Below are 20,573 nucleotides of genomic sequence, written 5' to 3' on the forward strand. Positions count from 1 at the left end.
TACCAATTTTCACCCCATTCGGACATCAATTGCTACCTATGATGGACATTCTACCAAAATGGTGACCTAAAGCCTGAATCAGCCCAAAAATCCACTTTTTGATATCCAACATCAAATCCAAGCATATAGCCATGTTCCATGAGCCTTACACTACCTACATGTCAAGTATGAACCAATTCTGATGAAAAAGACGTTCTACGTGTAGGATGTCTAGATGGAAATTTTTGGCCAGATGTGCACTGTGAGCACATGCATAGCTTCACAAGTTCCTTTTAAGCTTTATTTTCAATTTTCAAGTCATTTGGATAAGTAAAACTCACTTTCGTAGCTAATATGGAAAAAACGCTAACTTCGGACTACTCAGTGCAATAGGATCTATGGCAGCCTCGAAGTCACCGGCAAAGAAGAAAAGAATGACCATCAAGGATTATCTGGACGAAGTGGAACCATTTGTCATTCCAGAAGGAACACTAAAGCCCACCAGCACGTGGATACAAGAGGATCTGTTAGAGTCCAATGACGTAAAGATCTACCAGGGAGTGTTCAAAGACATTGAAGGCAATGTTATAGAGCTACCAATGCTGCCGAGAGAACTCAATGAGTTTGTACAAAGCAAGATGGTCGGCTACTTGGAGAAAATTGATCTCCACAACTACTTCGAAGCAATACCGGCGGGGGTGGACATCAAAAGAGTCTGGGAGTTTGTAGCAAGCATCAAAGAGGATGGAGTAGCCAAGGTAACAGATTTACAAGGCAGACCAGAAAAAGAGATAATAATCACTGAGCGGGTTGTAGCCCATGCACTAGACCTCTCCAATGAGGGAGACAATGTAACAAAAAGAAGGGATGAAGTCAAGGTGTACAAAGAGAAAAAGGCAAATTACACCAAGTTGAAGACATTGCCAACCCAAAAGTGGCAATTATGAGCCAGTTATAAAACCAGTACTTCCACATGTGCACGAAGAGGCCACATAAGTATAGGATGCCGCCAGGTGCAATTGCCACAACGTTCACTTGGGCAATGACAAAAGGCACCCCAAAGATAATCAACTATGCGGCATATATACATGACAGCTTAGTAAAGATTGGCAACAAAAAGCCAACCTATATAGTGACAGGAGAACTGATCACCAAGGTGGTTTATGGGGCACTACACGCTAAAGGAAGGTGGCTTGATCCCCCGTCTCAAAATGATTGGCTGAGAGTAAAAGAAGACAAGGAAGATGAGCCGCAAAGGGCACCAAGGGTGACTACGAGACTGAAAAGACGGCTAGAGCCAGTTGAAGAGGAGCAACCCGAGGAGAAGAAAGGAAAGAAGGAGTTTGGAGAGTTTTCGAGCGGAGAGAGCCCTCAAGGGTGATTTAAGCGAACTCTGGAAGCCATCTCTAGAGTCTATGTCCGGATCGTCTAGAAGAGTGCAAAGGGACCGATTTGAAGATTATATCAAGAATTTCAAGATTCTTGATGCTGCAGCAGAAAACATCCCTCATGTCCCTTTCACAGAGGAGGAAGTACAACAGATAAAGCAGAAACTGCTAGATGAGCAAGAGAGCCAGGAAAGAGAAAGAAAAACAAAAGCACACCGGGACTTAAAGGGCAAATCTACATCTTTACCAGATAGCCCTAAACCCAGCCCACAACCATCACCACCACCCTCACCACCTCCTCGCAGCTCTCCACAGGAAGATAAGGAGGCTGAGGACAGACAAGAAGAAAGGCAAGCAGAAGATCAAGAGCAAAGACAAGAACCTGAGCCAAAAGAAGAAGCCAAGCCTGAAACTGAGCAAAAAGGATTAGATGAGGTTTACTATACATTTTTGGACCTTCTAGCTACAGGCTATACGAAGTAAAAAGCCTCCATATTCGCATTCGACTTGGCGAGGACATGGCCTAAAGAACAGATGCAAGGCATCAGGCTAGTGGAGCTAAAAGAAATTGCTACAGACACGGTAGACCTGCACCCTCCCTCCAATGACTAGGACATGGTGATGACAAAGCTAGCCGGATTGAGGACACAATCCATGGCTTCAGAGACAGAAATGACAACTCTCAAAGCCACTGAAGAAAAGATCAAAATGGAAGTACATTCTCTGCAGGCACAAAGCCAAGGGAAAAAGGAGAGAGAAGCCGACCTACAAGCCAGCTTGGCAAGGGCTCTACAAAACTATCAAGCAATGGAAGAAGCAAATCAGGAAGCAGCAAAAAGAATACAAGCAGCTGAAGAAGAGTGTCAGCAGCTCAGCAAGTCATTGCGAGATGCCGAGAAAGAAAGAGATAATCTGACACTACAGCTGGCAGAAGAAACGAAAGAAGTAGAGGCCATGAGTAATGCCAAGGAAAGAGCAGAGATAGAACAAGAAGCAAGCCTGGATGAAGTCCTTGAGCTCAAGGACCAACTAAAAGTCAAAGATCAAACCATCCAGAGGCTGCGAGCATCACCTGCTAGAGTCAGAGCTACGAGCTCGACTCAAATCATTTCTGAGAGTCAACTCTACGAAAAGCAAATGCAAGAACTTCAAAAAGAACCGACTCTCGAGAAAAAGCAGAGATTGATGATGGCTGAAGGCTCTATAGTCATGCAAACTAGAATGGAAGAGGGCCAAAAAGCCCTGCAAGAAGAAGTGGAAAGCATGAAGATAAAGCTTGAGGAGGCGGAAAGAATAAACGCCGAACTTAATGACCTCCTCGTGAATATGGGCGGACAAGCTGAAGCGGAAAAGCAAACACTCCTCAGGCAAATTGAGGAGTTGAAAGGCCAGCAAGGAGGAGAGGCAGTAAGCTCAGGACCAGCCGCCAATGAGGGCATCGACCTCGAAAATGTGGTAGATCCTGGACACACCTATGCAAGAGGAAATCATAGCAGGATCCTCTCAAGAGCCAAAGGATCTAACACAAGAAGAGGAGGAAAAATTGCGTAAGGCAATAAAGGAAGAGCTCAGAGAAACCACAAAGGAATCCTTGGAGTGGGAGCAGAGGGTCTTCAAATCTATGACCATCCAGAAGATCGACGCCAGCAATCTCAGGCGCGAGTGGCTTCAACCCTCTCTCCCATATCCATTGCTGAAATATGAGACAGCAACAATAAACAAGCGGATCAGAGAAGATCCAGTTGTACCTCTCTACAATGCAGACACCTCAAAGCAAGAAGGAGTTAATCTTATTGTGGATTCTCAGCCAAAGTGGAGGAAGGATTGGCTTACAAAGTACCCACAATACCTAATCCACTTGGTAGAGGCACCTAAAAATATCAGAGACAACCTCAGCTTCTGTCCTCTACCAAGGGTTAGGACGTGGAAGGCACAAGAAATTTTGCAAAGAAGCCAACCCACTTGGTTGAACTACCCAAAGCTGCCGGGCGTGAAGGCAGGTGAGAGAATAAGTGTCCAATACATGGTGAAAACCCTTACGAGCGCCATAAAGTTGTTCACTGGCTCACCTGACCTTACATGAATTATGATGAGGAAAATCTGTAGAACCATCTTAGCAGTGTTCGAGACCTTCAAGCCAGGCCAGGTGACTGACAGCATCTTCTTCTTCCAGGATAAATACAGATACGCCTATGATCTGTCAGGACAGTCTTCCAAGGAGGTGATACATGCGCTGTATCAAAGGATCATGTTTGTACCATCCTATCACCTCCATGATTTTGAAGAAGCATTCTATAGAGGGTTCTTCACCATGAATACGGACATTTTTGGCCCAACAATGCTGAACCTACATGCCAGGTACGAATCACTGCTAAAGATGCGAGAAACGATAAGATGAAGCAACAGATCAAGGCCATGTTGGGGACGACATGAGCAAGGAGGGGGGGAGTGTTAGAAGCTAGACACACCCCACGACATCTAACTATTCGGACGATTATTCTTTTTGTAATTATTCATTCACTGAGGAAAAACTGATTTTTTGCCTTGTAATTATTGGGACTTACAGAAGTTTCTAGATTGTATCCCAGTTTTGATAGTTAGATTGAGTAGATGGTTGATTTTGGAACTTTAGGGTTTGAAAAATTGTAAGGTATATATACCACTTTTTGACCTTAATGGAAAACCTTTTTGTCATTTTAAAACAAGTTTGAAGTCTGTGAGTGAGCATACTGTGTACGAGAGAGAGAGTGTGAGCTTCATCTTGACGCTACGTGTGCTCCGGTGGTCGGAATCGAGTGCAGCGTTGTCGTGATGTGACACGTACATAGTGGGAACGCATGCTATAAGAGTTATCTTGTAACTTTTTAGATACATAGTTATATTTTCTATAATGTACATATGCATATTTAAGTATAATAATACGCCTTCTATCTCATCCTATTATTTTTCTCAAGGGTAACCTATTCTTACTTTACCTATGGGAAAAGCGTCAATAGCTCCACCTCTTTAACTTGGGGCAAAAAGCATTGATTCTTTATTTCTACTATCTCATTATCATCTCACATCCTAGCTAGATCCTATATGTAGGGTAAACTCCAATATATATATATTCTATGTATTTTTCATATTTTTCTTATATTTCTTTTTAAATAGCTACTAGAAGGGAATCAAATCTTAGTGGGACACTAGGTGGCATGATTTCAAAGATACACTTATTTTAATGCATTATTGCAAGCATGTGCAGGGCTTAGACCCCTGAGGAAGGGTGGGAAGGGTTGCAATTTCCAGCACTGACTAGGAGTGGTTAATAGCAAGAAGTATATACATCTCTCAAATCTAGAATATTGAAAGTGTAACACTACTTCATGACAAGATGAAATGTAGAGAATAAGTAGACAAATGAGAAAATAAGGATTAGATTAATCAAGAAGAGCTTACTCTAATTACAATGGTTAGCACTAGCCTCTCAAGCATAGACATTAAGCTCAAGGCTAGGCCATAGAGTGAACACTCAAGAGAGAGGGAGCTCTCAAAAGTGGATCCTCAAGAGTGGATACTCAAGAATTAAGCCTCCTTGCATAAAGGCTTCCTTTTAAGGGCTTTCCCCACAATCCCTTCTGCTATGGGTTTAAACTTGAGCCTCTATGCTAGCATATACAACTTTGGAACTTCAAAAGAGCCCAACACTTATACAAAGTGAGTGGTTCTACAAAATCGTTTTTAATCAAGAAAAATCAAAATCAAAAAGCGAAGTTGCTTTTCAGGCATGTACGCAGTCCGAGAACAATAACTCCAAATCGGTGCAAAATTTGAAAAACCTTTCTTCAACAAAGTTGCAGAGCACATCGATTGCAATTCCTTCAAGCGGGTAATTTCTACAAAATCCTTTTTAATCAAGAAAAAAAATCAAAAACAAAAAAAGCAAAATTGCTTTTTAGACATGTACGCAGTCCGTGAATGATAACTCAAAATCGGTGCAGAATTTGAAAAACCTTTCTCCTGCAAAGTTGTAGACCACATCGATTCCTATGTTTTTTTGCGGGTAGTATCTGCAAAATCATTTTCAATTAATAGAAAAGTAAAAAACATTAAACGAAAGTTGCTTTTTAGGTATATACGCAGTCTGCAAACAATAACTCAAAATCGATGCAGAATTTGAAAAAACTTTCTTTCGCAAAGTTGTAGACCACATCGATTCTAGTGCTTCTCGCAAGTAATTTATGCAAAATCGTTTTTAATTAGCAGAAAAATCAAAAAAAAAAGTGAAAGTTGATTTTCAGGTATGTATGTAGTCCACAAACGATAACTCAAAATCGGTGCAGAATTTGAAAAAACTTTCTTCTGCAAAGTTGTGCACCACATCGATTCTGGTGGCTCTAACGGGTAGCCTCTGCAAAATCATTTTGAATCATGAGAAAATTCTAAAACAAAAACGTACTGCTCTGATACCATGTTAAGAGAGAAAGAAAGAGCACAGAAATAGAACCCCAAAGTGTGTAGAATATACACATGAGATGATGTATATATAGAGGGGACCTGGGTGCCATATATAGAGAAGCCATATATTGAGTAGCTTCACATATAAGCTCAACAGGACCACCATGCACACTATCGCAATCAACGCAATATACCTTGCTCCCATCACTATCACCGTCGTCTGTGTCAATTCTACACACAAGTACAATCATGACATCAGAAGTTCCTTGGGGTGAGTAAGACACATATCGAGAGAGAGAGAGAGAGAGAGAGAGAGAGAGAGAGAGAGAGAGAGAGAGAGAGAGAGAGAGAGAGAGAGAGAAAGAGTGAGATACTTGTCTCATATATATTGTATACGTCACCAATCCATACCTTATGGCCAATACATACACCTTTTTAGTCCTTGTGTACACTAGCTTGTTCAGCTCTAGCAATGGACTAAAGGACCCGATGTGCACCCACGTTCAGTTCATGCTCACATCAGAACCTGTAGATTCCTGCTATTGTCCAGTTCTCTGTCAGTTCTGTAGAAAGAACCACAAAGAGCATTGAGTTTTCTGACTACGAGTTACCTGATCTGGTGGCACTTGGACGTAGACAAAAACCTCCGAGTAGGATTTGTTGAGGGAGACTCCCTCTCTCCAGATGGCCATGCCCTCTTAGCATTTCTCCACATAATGCAGAACCCCCACGTGAATCACCTTCCAAGCAGTGCTTGAGAAAAATCATTTTTCCAAACATACAAAATTTCTTCCCAAGAGGAAATTTTAGAAAATTAGGTTTAGTTTTTGTGTTTTTGCACTCTGTTTTGGGGCAGAATTTCTACTTTTACCCTTGCCCTTAACCAACATTTTTGAAATTGAAAACGACACCATATTAAGCTGAGACATATTTTTCCAGAACACTACTTCCAACGGTTCCCTTTCATGACACACCATGTGCCCATTATGACCTTTTGCAGATGCTAGAAAGGCTAGGACCACCATGCATAGTATCACAATCAACGCAATATACCTTGCACCCATCGCTGCTACTACTTTCAGTATCACCGTTGTCTATGTCAAATTTTGCACACTACAAGTACAATCATGACATCAAAAATTCCTTGGGGTGAGAAAGACACATATCGAGAGAGAGAGAGAGAGAGAGAGAGAGAGAGAGAGAGAGAGAGAGAGAGAGAGAGAGAGAGAGAGAGAGAGAGAGAGAGAGAGAGAGAGAGAGAGAGAGAGAGAGAGAGCGAGAGAGAGAGATCCTTGCCTCTTGTCACATACACTGTATACGTCCCCAACCCTATGGCCAATACATACACCTTTACTGTCGTTGTGTACCCTAGCTTGTTGAGCTCCAGCAATGGACTGAATGACCCGATGTCCACCCACGTGCGGTGCATGCTTATGTCAGAACCTGCAGATTCCTACTATTGACCAGTTCTATGTCAGTTATATAGAAAGAACCACAAAGAGCATTGAGTTTTCCGACTACGAGTTACCCGATATCGTGGCACTTGGACGTAGCCAAAAATTTCCAAGTAGGAGTTGTTGAGGGAGACTCCCTCGCTCCAGATGGCCATGCCCTCTTAGCATTTCTCCACATAATGTAGAACCCCCACCTGAATCATCTTCCAAGCAGTGCTTGAGAAAATTCATTTTTCCAAACATACAAAATTTCTTTCCAAGAGGAAATTTTAGAAAATTAGATTTAGTTTTTGGGTTTTTACACTCTATTTTGGGGAGGAATTTCTCCTTTTCCCCTTGCCCTCAACCGGCATTTTTGAAATTGAAAATGACAGGATATGAAGCCGCGACATATTTTTCCCAAACACTACTTCCAAGGGTTCCCTTTCATGACACACCATGTGCCCATTATGACCTTTTTTAGATGCTAGCAGGGCGAGGACCACCATGCACACTATCACAATCAATGCAATATACCCAGCACTCAACCCACTGTCGCTACTACTTTCACTATCACCGTCATCTCTGTCAAATTTTGCACACATGTACAATCATGACATAAGAAATTCTTGGGTTGAGTGCAGGGTATATTGCATTGATTGTGATAGTGTGCATGGTGGTCCTCGCCCTGCTAGCATCTAATAAAGGTCAGTTATGTAGAAAGAACCACAGATAGCAATTGAGTTTTCCAACTGCGAGTTTCCTGATCCAATTGCACTTCGACGTAGACGAAAACCTCAAGTAGGAGTTGTTGACGGAGATAGTAGAAGACAATGGGGTCGAAAGCGGGAATGAGGGTTCCAGCAGATAGGGACAGATCCGACAAAACAGCCGTTGTGGCAGACACCTTGCCATTGCTAGCGGATGGCACCGTCCGTGCGTCGTCGATTGCTGTTGCTGCCGCTAATAGAAGCTGCAGGAAAATGCAAGAAAGAGGAAGGCCAAGGGCAAAATGTAGAGCCCCCTCCTCCTCTTAATTCCAGTCCGGAGCTGCACATTAATGAGCCTTGTAATTTGAATGTGTACCTCCATGGCTCCCTTGCACCAAAGCTTGTGGATCTCTCATCCTTAGGCTCAGCTACATGACACCAATATTTTGTGGTAGCTTGCAAATTTATCGTCTCTCTCTCTCTCTCTCTCTCTCTCTCTCTCACACACACACACACACACACACACACACACACACACACACACACAGAGTGCCAATGCCCTATGAGGCCTGATCCCATTAGAGCTTGGAGCTTTGTCACACACACATATAGTACAATTCTTGTATTCTGTAATCACAACTTGGGAGCAAAGAGAAAAAGAGAGCAATTACCTTTCTACACATCCCAGGAAATAGGGAAGGTAGCATCGAATGTAGGTGTAGCCCCTACTGGAGAGAGAGAGGATTGTCAAGAGAGAAGTGAGAGAGCACAGGAAAGAGTGACGGCGATGGTGGCCTAGGTGAATTGAGACGTAGCAAATGCAGACTCCCATCCGTAGTAGGCAAAGGAGATAAGGTAGAGCATGTTCCCATAATAGCAGATCAATCATGTAGAGCTTAAGTGGGTGTAGTGTTCGGAAAAAATGTGTTTCAGTTTAATATCGTGCCATTTTCAATTTCAAAAATTATTGTTGAGAGCAAGAGGAAAAGGAGAAATTCCGTCTCAAAATAGAGTAAAATAGTGTAAAAACTTGAAAAATAAATCTAATTTCTTGAAAAATTTCCTCCTGCCAAATTCAAAAGAAGGAATTTTGTACGTTTGGAAAAATGATTTTTCCTGAACTAGGTGGGTGCAACATTCTCTCTCTCTCTCTCTCTCTCTCTCTCTCTCTCTCTCACACACACACACACACACACAATTCTAGCCTTGCAACTGTGAGCATACAGATACTTTTGCATGCTAATCATCGTAAAGTTGCCGCTCCTGCTTACAAGCTCATGCAGAGCACGCATAGACTCCCACTTTCCCATGGACACTACGCTCATGAACACACACACACACACAGTGATACAATATCTGGAGTGTTGCCGCACTACGCAATGTGCATTGGCCAGCTTCAACTCTTCTCGCTCTCCAATTTCACACACATGCACACTGCACGAGATGATGGACAATGGGCCTTTGCATGCACGAGGACACACACACGTTGTATTTTCTATAGGTCGTGATTCATCTCTCTCTTTCTCTCTCTCTCTCTCTCTCTCTCTCTCTCTCTCTCTCTCTCTCTCTCTCTCTCTAGTTTTGCACACATGCACTCCATTAACATAATGGACAACATGTCTTTTCACATGCACGGACATGGACAATAGGAGCACTCTCTTCCCATGCAAATCGTCGAGGTCTCAGAACTCACTAAATGGGAGCAGATCGTGATTGCTGTTATATAGTGCTCCATGGGGTAGAAAGGAGAGATTGACACATGGAGGGCCTCTTTGAGCTTTAATATTTTAAGCTCAATTATATATAGTAAAGATGGTAGAAGAATGAGCGAGCCAAAATTATTGTGAAAGAGAAAAATGAAAAAAACTTAACACTAGTTCTGTAATTGGACACTCAAATTTCCTGAGACAGTACTAAAGTGTCTTGTTTTTCTAGCAACTTATCATAATTATTTGGTGAATCTAGAAAAACAACTCATAGGTCACGTTCATATCTTAGGTCAGCTATGAGGTGAAGAGCAAAGCCAAATTTTACTTTTTCCAAAATTAAAACTACATTAAGATTATGATAATAAGTTTTAAGATGAAAAAATCATAGAACTTTAGTGTAGTTTTAATAAAATTTTCCTAAATTGAATATAGCTTCTCATCAAAATAAGATTTTGCATAGATTTCAAGGTGTATGGATAGGAAAAAGCTTTATATAACAAGAAATTGAGCTTCAAAACCTTGTTATGGGACTAAATTTTTGTTATTATCAAAAGACCAAAATCTCAAAAATGCTGACAAAGAGGAAAAATTTGGTCTTTCAAGGCCTCTTTCATTAACATGATGAGATTATGGGACAAAACCTAAGGTGTATAATGTATCTATAGGTCAATACCCATCAACTAAGAAACTTTTCAAACTCATAGGCATCTTATAACTTAAGTTCATTTTAAAAAAAGTGTAGTGCATAATTTCTGGCAAAAAAAACATTGCTATGAAAACTAATGCAAGTGTGTATATAAATCTCCTAATTGTGTCCATGTGATGTATTTGTATACAAATAAGTGAGATAAATGGAAAAATCCAAAAGTGGACTTTATTTTAAGACTTATCTTTGATAAATAAAAAATTATAACTACAAGATGCACACTTTTTTGGATATGCCATAAATCACCAAATGTGGCTTGCATAACCATTAAAAATTATCATCTTATGTAATGGAGTCATAGATCTAGTATATATGCATCATAATATATTGTAAACTTAAATGAACTAAATGTTTTATGTGATCGTTAATTGAATTTGTGAACGTTGCATATTTGACCCACACGACTTTGTATATTTAATTTTAGTCACAAAGAATTTTTTTCTCACATGACTTTTGCAAAAATATAAAACACATATATAAGTAGTTACTACGGATTATTGCATGCAGCCTCATTTTTTTCTTAGACTAGAGTACGAGTTTTAATGAGACATTGAGTGCTGTTTTGTGTAGCTTCTTTTTATGAGTGTAGTTACTACTGAGATTATGATAAAAAATGAGGGATTATAATTTCTATGAGTACTTTGAATAACATTTTATAAGTTTGCAAAAGGAATTCTTGAGATGTGATCTAGATTTAATCTGCCATTTTATGTAAATGTAAGTGTTAATGTAAGGCACCAGTGAGCAATAAGACAAATCAAGACCACAAAGAAAATCAAGTTATGATGATGAGATTTGGGATGGGGAGCCCACACTGTGGTAAGAAGAGGAAAGTTTGTAGGGTAAAACACCCGATATAGAGCCCATTTAAGAGAGGCGATGAATTGCGTGTAAAGAATGAGGATGCAAGAGAGCTACACAAGACAAGCACAAAGCACATAGAGATGGAAAGCTTCTTCTTCTTCTTCACAGAAAAGAGAGTACAAAATGACTAAGTGCTAAAGCTGAAAAGTAGCACATATGTACATGCGGTCACTAAGTGTGAACTCGTTAGAAGCGTACTAGGCTAGAACTATAAGTGTAGTCCAGCTGTAGAATCACTGGCAGAGATCCTCCATGTCAGTCACCTAACGCGCCAGTGAGTAAATGCCGTAAGCGGCCAAGACTCGTAGTGGATGCCAGCTCAAGGTGTAGAGCTCGACATCTCAACACTCCCCCTCGAGCTCTGCATGTCGCAGAGTCCAAGCATAGTCCGGAAACGTCGAAGCTTCTCAGCTCTGAGGACCTTGGTAAAGATATCCGCTATCTGCTCCTCTGTGCTAACGTAGACCAAGTCGATGTCGCCCGCCAACACTCGCTCTCGAACGTAGTGGTAATGGACCTCTATGTGTTTGGTCCTGGCATGGAACACTGGTTTCCTAGCCAACTGCATGCTGCTGAGGTTGTCACAATGGATGAAAATCTGCTGCTCCACCTGCACTCCCAAGTCCTCAAGTAATGTGCGTAGCCAAGCTACCTCGCACGCCGCAACTGCTACACCTCTGTACTCGGCCTCTGTGCTCGATAAAGCAACCGTAGGCTGCTTTTTGCTGCTCCAAGTAACAACAGCACTCCCAAAAGAGAACATGAAGCCACTCGTAGATCTCCTATCAACAATGCTACCTGCCCAATCTGCATGTGTATACCCATACAATGCTAATGGTGCATCTGCTGCATAGAACAATGCGTAGTCAAGAGTACCTTGCACATACCTAAGTGTGCGTCGTACTCTATCCAAATGTGGCTTCCTCGGAATCTGCATGAACTGACTCTCCAAGCCTACTGTGTAGCTCAAGTCTGGCCTCGTAATAGTCAAGTAGATTAGACTACCCACAATCTTCCTGTACATGTTGACATCCTCAACAACATCACCCTTCTCTGCACTCAGCTTTGCATTCACATCCAAGGGAATAGAAATTGGCTTACAATCAACCATACCATACTTTGACAACATGTTCAAAGCATATTGTCTCTGTGATAGCCATACACCCTCTGGAGTCCTGATCACCTCAATGCAAAGAAAGTAGCGCAACTCACCTAAATCTTTCATTTCAAACTCCTGTTTGAGAAGACCCTTCACATGGTCAATCTCCATAGCATTGTCACCAACAATAATAAGGTCATCTACATATATGGTAATGACCACAATCCCCACATCACTCTCATGTACATAGAGTGAATGATCATCATGAGCTCTCCTAAAACCAATGCTGACAAGATACTTGGCAATCCTGTCATACCATGCTCTAGATCCCTGCTTCAAACCATACAAAGCTTTGAGAAGTCTGCATACATAATCTGGGTAACGTGGATCGACATAACCACGTGGCTGATCCATATACACTTCCTCTTGCAACTCACCATTCAAGAAGGCATTCTTTACATCCATTTGATGCATAATCCATCCTCTAGATGCAGCCACTGCTATGACATCTCTCACAGTCGTCATCTTTGCCACTGGAGCAAAGGTCTCCTCATAGTCTATGCCATACGTCTGTGCATAACCCTTTGCGACCAGCCTTGCCTTGTGACGCTCAATGTTACCATCAGCCTTATGCTTGGTTTTATACACCCATTTACAGCCAATAGCTTTCTTTCCACTTGGCAATGGCACCAACTCCCATGTGTCGTTTGCTTCCAATGCAGCCATCTCTTCATTCATTGCATCATCCCAATGCACATTTCCAACTGCATCCACAAAACATGTGGGCTCCACATCCTGTATCACCTTAGCCATGTAGGCTTGGTGATGCGCTAGATACCCATCATAAGTCAATTTCTAAACTGGATTTCTGACTCTATTAGATCTGCGCGGTCCTGGGTCACTCCTTTGCCCTCTAGCATCTTCTTGTACTTTCCTTACACCAGGTGTCCTGACAGCCGGAATTCCAAATTCCTCATCAAGACTTTGTTCAGAACCATCTGAATCCATGTCTACATGTGAAAAACCTGATGATGCATCAACCATAAAGGGAGGTTCATCAACCTTTTCCTTTTCTTTTTGTGATACATTCCCTGCACCTGTTGGTGGAGTAACCTGCATACGTAGTCTACCATTCCATGGTTTCTCAACAGAGCCACAAGAAGAGGACTCTTGTGGTCCACTCAAAACCTGTGACTGTGGCCTCACATTTTGTACAACCACATCACCTTTTACATCAGCCCCAATAGTGCCATGTGCATTACTGTACCAGCTGCTCATCTCATCAAAGACTACATCTCTGCTCACTCGTAATTCTCGTGTAGTAGGATTGTAGCACCTGTACCCCTTTTGTTCAAGGGAATATCCCACAAGAATACATTTCTCTGCTTTAGGATCCAATTTCCTATGCAACTCATCTGGTACATGCACGTAAGCTATGCAACCAAACACTTTCAAGTGTGCCAAATGAGGCTTTGTACCTGTAAACTTTTCCTCAGGTGTTACATCATGCACCGCAGTTGTAGGTGTCCTGTTCATAATGTACACAACTGTATTTACTGCTTCATCCTAGAAATGATGAGGCATGTTCTTCTCATTCATCAATGCACGTGCAACCTCTGCAATGTGCCTATTTTTCCTTTCTGCGACCCCATTCTGTTGTGGAGTATATCTGCGTGTAAACTGCCTGCGTATACCATGCATTCGCAAAAAATCTGAAAGATCATTGGAGAAGTACTCTCCCCCTCCATCTGAACTCAATGTCTTGATTTGCATATCTGTCTCCTTCTCAATCATGACTTTGAAGTCTTGAAAGTGACCAAACACTTCACTTTTGTTACGCATGAAGTAGACCCATACTTTCCTTGTATGGTCATCAATGAAAGAGACATAATACCTGCAACCATGTATACTTGCAGTATCGGTTGGACCCCAAACATCTGTGTGCACCACCTCAAGTGGCTTTTTACATACATTGCGCTCATGTGGAAATGAGCCCTTTGACTGTTTTCCAAACTGGCATGCTGCACACACTTTATGCATACCATCCACCTTGAATTTGGGCAAACCTTTTACAATCTGTTTTGATTGCATGCTGCGCAATCTCTGCTCATTGACATGGCCAATGAATTTGTGCCAAATGTCAACATCAGCCACAACACCTGTGCCCTGTGCAAATAATGCAGCTTTTACCTTAGGCATGTCTACATTCAGCGTAAACATTCTGCCCACACATTTGCCCTCTGTGATCAGCTTACAGCCATTCTGGAAATCTTCTACATAACAGCCATTTGGATTGAAGCAAACCTGCAAACCCTGCTCAACCATTTGTCGAACAGAAACAAGATTCTTTGTGATGTTTGGGACATGAAGTACATCTGCTAAGTACTTTGATTTCCCACTCTTCGTATTTAGAGGTATGTCCCCTACATGAGCAATGGGGTGAGCTGTGTCATCTCCTGTCTGCACATAGCCTGACACATCTGGTTTGTGCATATCTCTAAACCACTCTCCACGAGACGTCATGTGATTAGAGGCACCTGAATCCACATACCAAACATCATCTTGGGTGGAGTTCTCTGCAGTCATTGTATTCATTACATGATGCATAACAAACATGCGCTCGTTTTTGCTGTCATCTACATCTCTGCTAGTAGATGCATAGTTTCCCTGTTCTCTCTTTCCACTTGCTTTTCCCTTTGGACAGTCACGTGACATGTGACCTCTTTCACCACAAGTCCAATATTCTCTGCTATCTGGAGTATGTTGCTGCCTGATTGATCCTGTACCACGACCTCTTTGACTCCCCCTGCATTGAGACTGGTTTCCCCTGCCACCTGTATTGTTTTGATTTGATTGACCTTCCAGAAATTAGCCCCTGCAACCCCTTGGGCCTCGACCATGACCTCTACCTCTGTTGGAGTTAGAATAGAAGGCCTGTTCAGAATTATTTCTGCCATGAGAAGAAGATGTGTCAAGGTTCTTCTCCTCAAGAATAAGCATAGAAATCAAATCTTGGAACACGGGGATGTCCTCTCTTGTATTCATGGAAGACCTAAAATGTACATACTCATCTCCTAGACCATCCAAGCATGCACGGACAATGTCATCGTCTTCCACTGAGACTTTAATAGATCCAAGAGCCTCAATGATACTCTTAATCTTCAAGGCATAATCATTGATTGAGAGGTTGTTCCTCTTAACCTAATTTAGCTCCGACTTTAGTTGAAGCTTCCTCGCCTTGGTGTTCACCTCGAACACTCTGCCTAAGTTTCTCCATGCAATGGCGGGGGTTTCAGCATTCTGTACATAGCCCATCATGCCATCTGTGATGCTCATAGAAAGCCAATACATCACTTTGATCTGGCATTGTTGCCAATCCCTCAAAGCTTTCCTTTGTTCTGCTGTAGCATTTGCCTCGGGAATCTCTGGTTCCTTTTCATTGTCTCCTTCTACATAGTCCCAATAACCTTTTCTTTTTAGGAAATTTGTTATTCTGAACTTCCATGCAGGGTAGTTATTTTTCTCAAGCTTCTCAGTAACAATTTGACTGAAACCGTCAGACATCTTGAAGCACTAAGAAAAAATAGCTGCAATCTGCAAAAACCTGCAAATCTGTTGAACCTGCTATCGTGGTACCTGTAACGCTTTCTACACTGAACGAGTGTCCACAATCAAGCGTACATACAACCACTGTACTTGTACAGTAAATCTTTGTATACTGCATCTGGTCGTGGATTGCGAACGAAGGGATTATGATGCTCTTGCTCTCTTAGCCTCTCTTACCTGCACCAGGCTCTGATACCATGTAAAGAATGAGGATGCAAGAGAACTACACAAGACAAGCACAAATCACACAGAGATGGAAAGCTTCTTCTTCTTCTTCACAGAAAAGAGAGTACAAAATGACTAAGTGCTAAAGCTAAAAAGTAGCACATATGTACATGCGATCACTAAGTGTGAACTCGCTAGAAGCGTACTAGGCCGGCACTATAAGTGTAGTCCAGATGTAGAATCACTAGCAGAGATCCTCCATGTCGGTCACCTAACGCGCCAGTGAGTAAATGCCGTAAGCGGCCAAGACCCGTAGTGGATGCCAGCTCAAGGTGTAGAGCTCGACATCTCAACATTGCGGCTATTCATGTGCTACATTGTTTTCAATTTTGGATGGCGCATTCATGAGATGAGCAAAAGGGCTATGGGGGATAGAAGCAGCGTTACGAATGGTGAGGCACACAGAATGCACGATGCTAAAGAAAATTCTATGTAACAAAAATGGCCGTGAATAGGTAGACAACAAGGGGTGTAGGTGAAGCCGGTGGGCCAACGATGCTTGAACGAACTCGCGATCCAATGACTAGTATTCAATCTCTCTCGCACTAGCCAGTCTACCACTTGTTGGAACATGTCCCAAATATGGAGCAAAATGGCTTTAGTTTAAGGGGTCGATGGGTTGGAGGACAGGGACCGGTGTTTTATTGGCCCTTTTACCCTAGAGGATTGATGTAAATCATGAGGCTAGATGTAAATAATGGGGAGAGAGAGAGAGAGAGAGAGAGAGAGAGAGAGAGAGAGCACAATGGAGCCTGCATTGTGGCTAGGAAAGGAAAGTGTGTAGGTCTAAGGGTGGGTTTAGACGACCCGACGACAACAAGAGAGCAAGCTGGTGAGTGCAACTTAGCTGGCACGAAGGGATTGGAGAGAAAGAAGCACAACGTCTTTCGGACCCACCTCTTTTTAGGTGACACACCCCTCCGCTCGAGTCCCTCGGAAACAACTCGAGGTAAAGAGCTTTGCAGCGCCAAACGTGGACTGCTGTTTTGTCTTGCTGATTGACGTTTGATCTCAATTTGTGATGTAGCTACCTTTTGCATCTTCTGAACACAGAGGGCGGAGGCAAAAACACAACGTTTTAGCTGTCATCGGGTTCTTGTGAGCCCTGCCTAGGTCATGTGTGGAGAGAGAGAGAGAGAGAGAGAGAGAGAGAGAGAGAGAGAGATTTTGCTATTTATTAACTCACGCATGAGCCCACAGATCATTTCACGTTTCATATTGCCGCCATGTTGGAAAAACGCCCAAAATTTAAAGAGTCATTCAAAAAAGTAACAAAATAAATCAGATAAGCGCACGTTTCATATTGCCGCGATGGCCCAAAATGTAACGATTAAAATTACAAAGTAATGTCATTGAGAGTAAGAGTGATTAGTGAAGTAGAAAATAATCAGAAAGAGTATTGAGGTGTGCAGGTGGGTGGAAGTTGGAACTTGGAAGCTGGATAGGCTCGGCAGCCAATCATTAATGCTTGTTGTGGTGAGCGCCATGCTGCTGCTTCTTGGCCGCATCCTTGGCGTGCTTTCACTCGTGCTTCTCGTGGACCGCTAGAGTGCCTACACCGATGGCGATGGCGGCAGCCACGTGCTCGCGCACCTTGTGAGCATGGCGCTGCTCTGGGTGCTTCTTGGCCTCGTGCTTCTTGTTCTGCGGCAAACAATATATCTACAATGATGTCAGGCGATGCTGCTAGCATATATAACTCTTACCATATTCTATAGAGCACGCTAAAAACTCATGATCAATAGAAGCTTACCAAAGCGAAGGCACCAACAGCGAGAGAGCCGGCGTCGGCTGCATGCTGGCGCTGCTTGTGCTTGTGCTGGCGGTGCTAGTGATCAAAAGTATTGAAGAATGCAAGCCTCACCATAGGGAGACCAATCCCTGATGATGAATTGTATATATGAGTGCATAACTTCTTTCAATTTGTGTCCACTTGTTCTTGAGCCGTCTGTCACTTCCACTTTAGCTATACATGGTGATGAGACTAGGTGGATAAGAGAGCGTTGCATTTATGCTGATTACACTCTAATTAACTCGTCATATCACTCAATAGAAATTGGACAGAGTGTAGACATGAAATAGATTAGATTGCATTGAAAATTGAGTACAAAAGAGGTGCTTATAGTAAGGCATCTCCCGTGTACTAAGGATAACAAGCCTTCCCTTGAACCAAAGAAGATATATAAGTCTTCATCAAAAATTTGTCACTTGGAAGATGGTGATCGCCAACACTCACACTCCATGATCTCTTTTAGGAAACAGGTGACGGAGATTCGAAGAAAAGGAAAGGACTCTATCTATAATGAACTTATGGAACTAAAAGCCTGCACAGCAATAAGGAGGGGTTGGCAGTGCAGAACTAAATAACCACCCTTCGACATCAACTCAAGACTGAAGAAGAATAACACTGCAGCACAACGAAGCATTTTCTCGAGAATGGTGGACAGGGAAAGTGGACAAACCATCCAAAACAATGTTGAGAAGTCTCAGAAAGAAACATCAAATAGAACTGATTTCGATGCTAGTAGGGGCCAGAGGGACTGCCACATTTGAGGAGGAAAACCTAGAAGTGGCCAGAGATCACTATGCTCAGGTATTTAGCCCTCCAGAAGTTCATGATGAGTCGGTCATGCTGGTGAGAAGTATTATTAGGAACAGCAGGACTCAGAGATGTCTTTAGGAGAAATTAAAAGGGCCATAGATGCTCTTAAACTGAAGAAAACACCTAGCATTGATGGCCTCCCTACTGAGTTCTACCAAATGTTTAGGGATGTCTTAGCACCTATCCTCCTCATGGTTTGGCAAGAATCTGTTAAGCATGGATCCCTACCAATTCAATTCAACACTCTAATCATCAATCTGCTTCATAAAAAAGGCTCTAAGGAAATACTATCAAACTGGAGACCGTTGACAATGCTAAATGCCTCATAGAAAAATTTTGCCAAAGCCATAGCTCTCAGAATTGCCCCGGCTCTTGCTAAATGGTTGAGCTCCGAGCAGAAAGGATTCATCAAAGGACGTCGGCTCTTGAAAGCTTTGATAGCAATGTGGGAAGGAATAGAATATGCTGAAGAATCATCACAAGACTATGTCTTTATCAAAGTCGACTTTGACAAAGCTTATGATAAACTAGAATGGTCGTTCATTTTGGAATGTCTAACTATGATGGGGTTTGGGCCCAGGATTGTAAGGTTTGTGCAAACTCTGCTAGGCAAGCCCAAGTAGCTATTAACAGTGGATCGTCAGAAGCGTTCCCCCTTAGTAGATCGATCAGGCAGGGATGTCCTCTCCCTCCTCTACTATTCGCCACTTCAGCTAACTCCCTGAATTGGTTGGTAAAAGAACAAATGCAACAAGGTAACCTCAGAGGAATCAAGGTGCCTAGTGGGAACCAACAGTGTCTATCTCAATTTGCTAACAACACTAATGGGTTGATGCAAAATGACGATACCTCTCTGAAAGCCTTTTGGAAGGAGGATGGCCCTTCTTCCCACACTTGTTGCAAAACTTGTTGATGTAGTAATTCTTTGGTACATGTCCCATTGTCCCACAATCGTAGTATTTCCTGACATTGGATGACGATGCAAATTTTAAAGATGGTGATGTTGAGTCACCTCCCCTTGAGGATGATGTGCCATAAGCTCCTCTTCACGATGTTGATGAGCTTTTTTGTTTCTTCTCCTTCGCTTGAAGTAAGTAGATGATGTATTGAAGTGCTGGGGCTGGTTCTTTGTCGTCAAGGATGGTGACTTACTGATCATATGAGGGTGGAAGTGCACTTAAAATGATAGCCACTTTGTCATCTTTAAGGACTTCACACTTGATGTAGGTAAGTTGAGTATTGATGTTGTTAAGCATGTTAACTAGGCTAGCTAAGTCCTCCCCTACACCCATGCTGAGTTTTTAAAATTTTTGCTAAGGTTAGAATTTCTCTTTTTAGCTCTAACCCCAAACTTTTTCTCAAGGACAACCCATGCTTCATATACACTTTTGCACTCATCAATGAAAAGAACATATATAGTTGTCGTGAAGTGAAGTGATGATGATGCTTAGTCACTTGCTCATAGGTTTTTAGGTTTATTCCAGTCATTGCCCTAGATTGTGTGCTTTCTTGATTACTTGGTGATGGTTTTACAACTCCCCAAAAGGTCTTCTTCATTAGGTATCCCTTGAGCTTTTTTTGCCAGATATATATAAAAACCTTCTCCATTAAACCGAGTAGTTCCCTTCTCCTCCATATCTTAGGAGACTCTCCAAGTCAGTGTCTACAAGCACATGTAGCAAATCAGCCACGGGGATCCACCTTAGAATATGTAAGGGTAGCACGTGAGTCCCGGGGCATCCACTATGAAAAATTTAAGATAGCACGTGTGAAAAAAATAAGGGATTTTAATCAGGTACATTTACAGAAAAAATG

This window comes from Adiantum capillus-veneris, chromosome 3, assembly GCF_014529385.1.
Source record: "Adiantum capillus-veneris isolate H3 chromosome 3, ASM1452938v2, whole genome shotgun sequence".
Lineage (NCBI taxonomy): Eukaryota > Viridiplantae > Streptophyta > Polypodiopsida > Polypodiales > Pteridaceae > Adiantum > Adiantum capillus-veneris.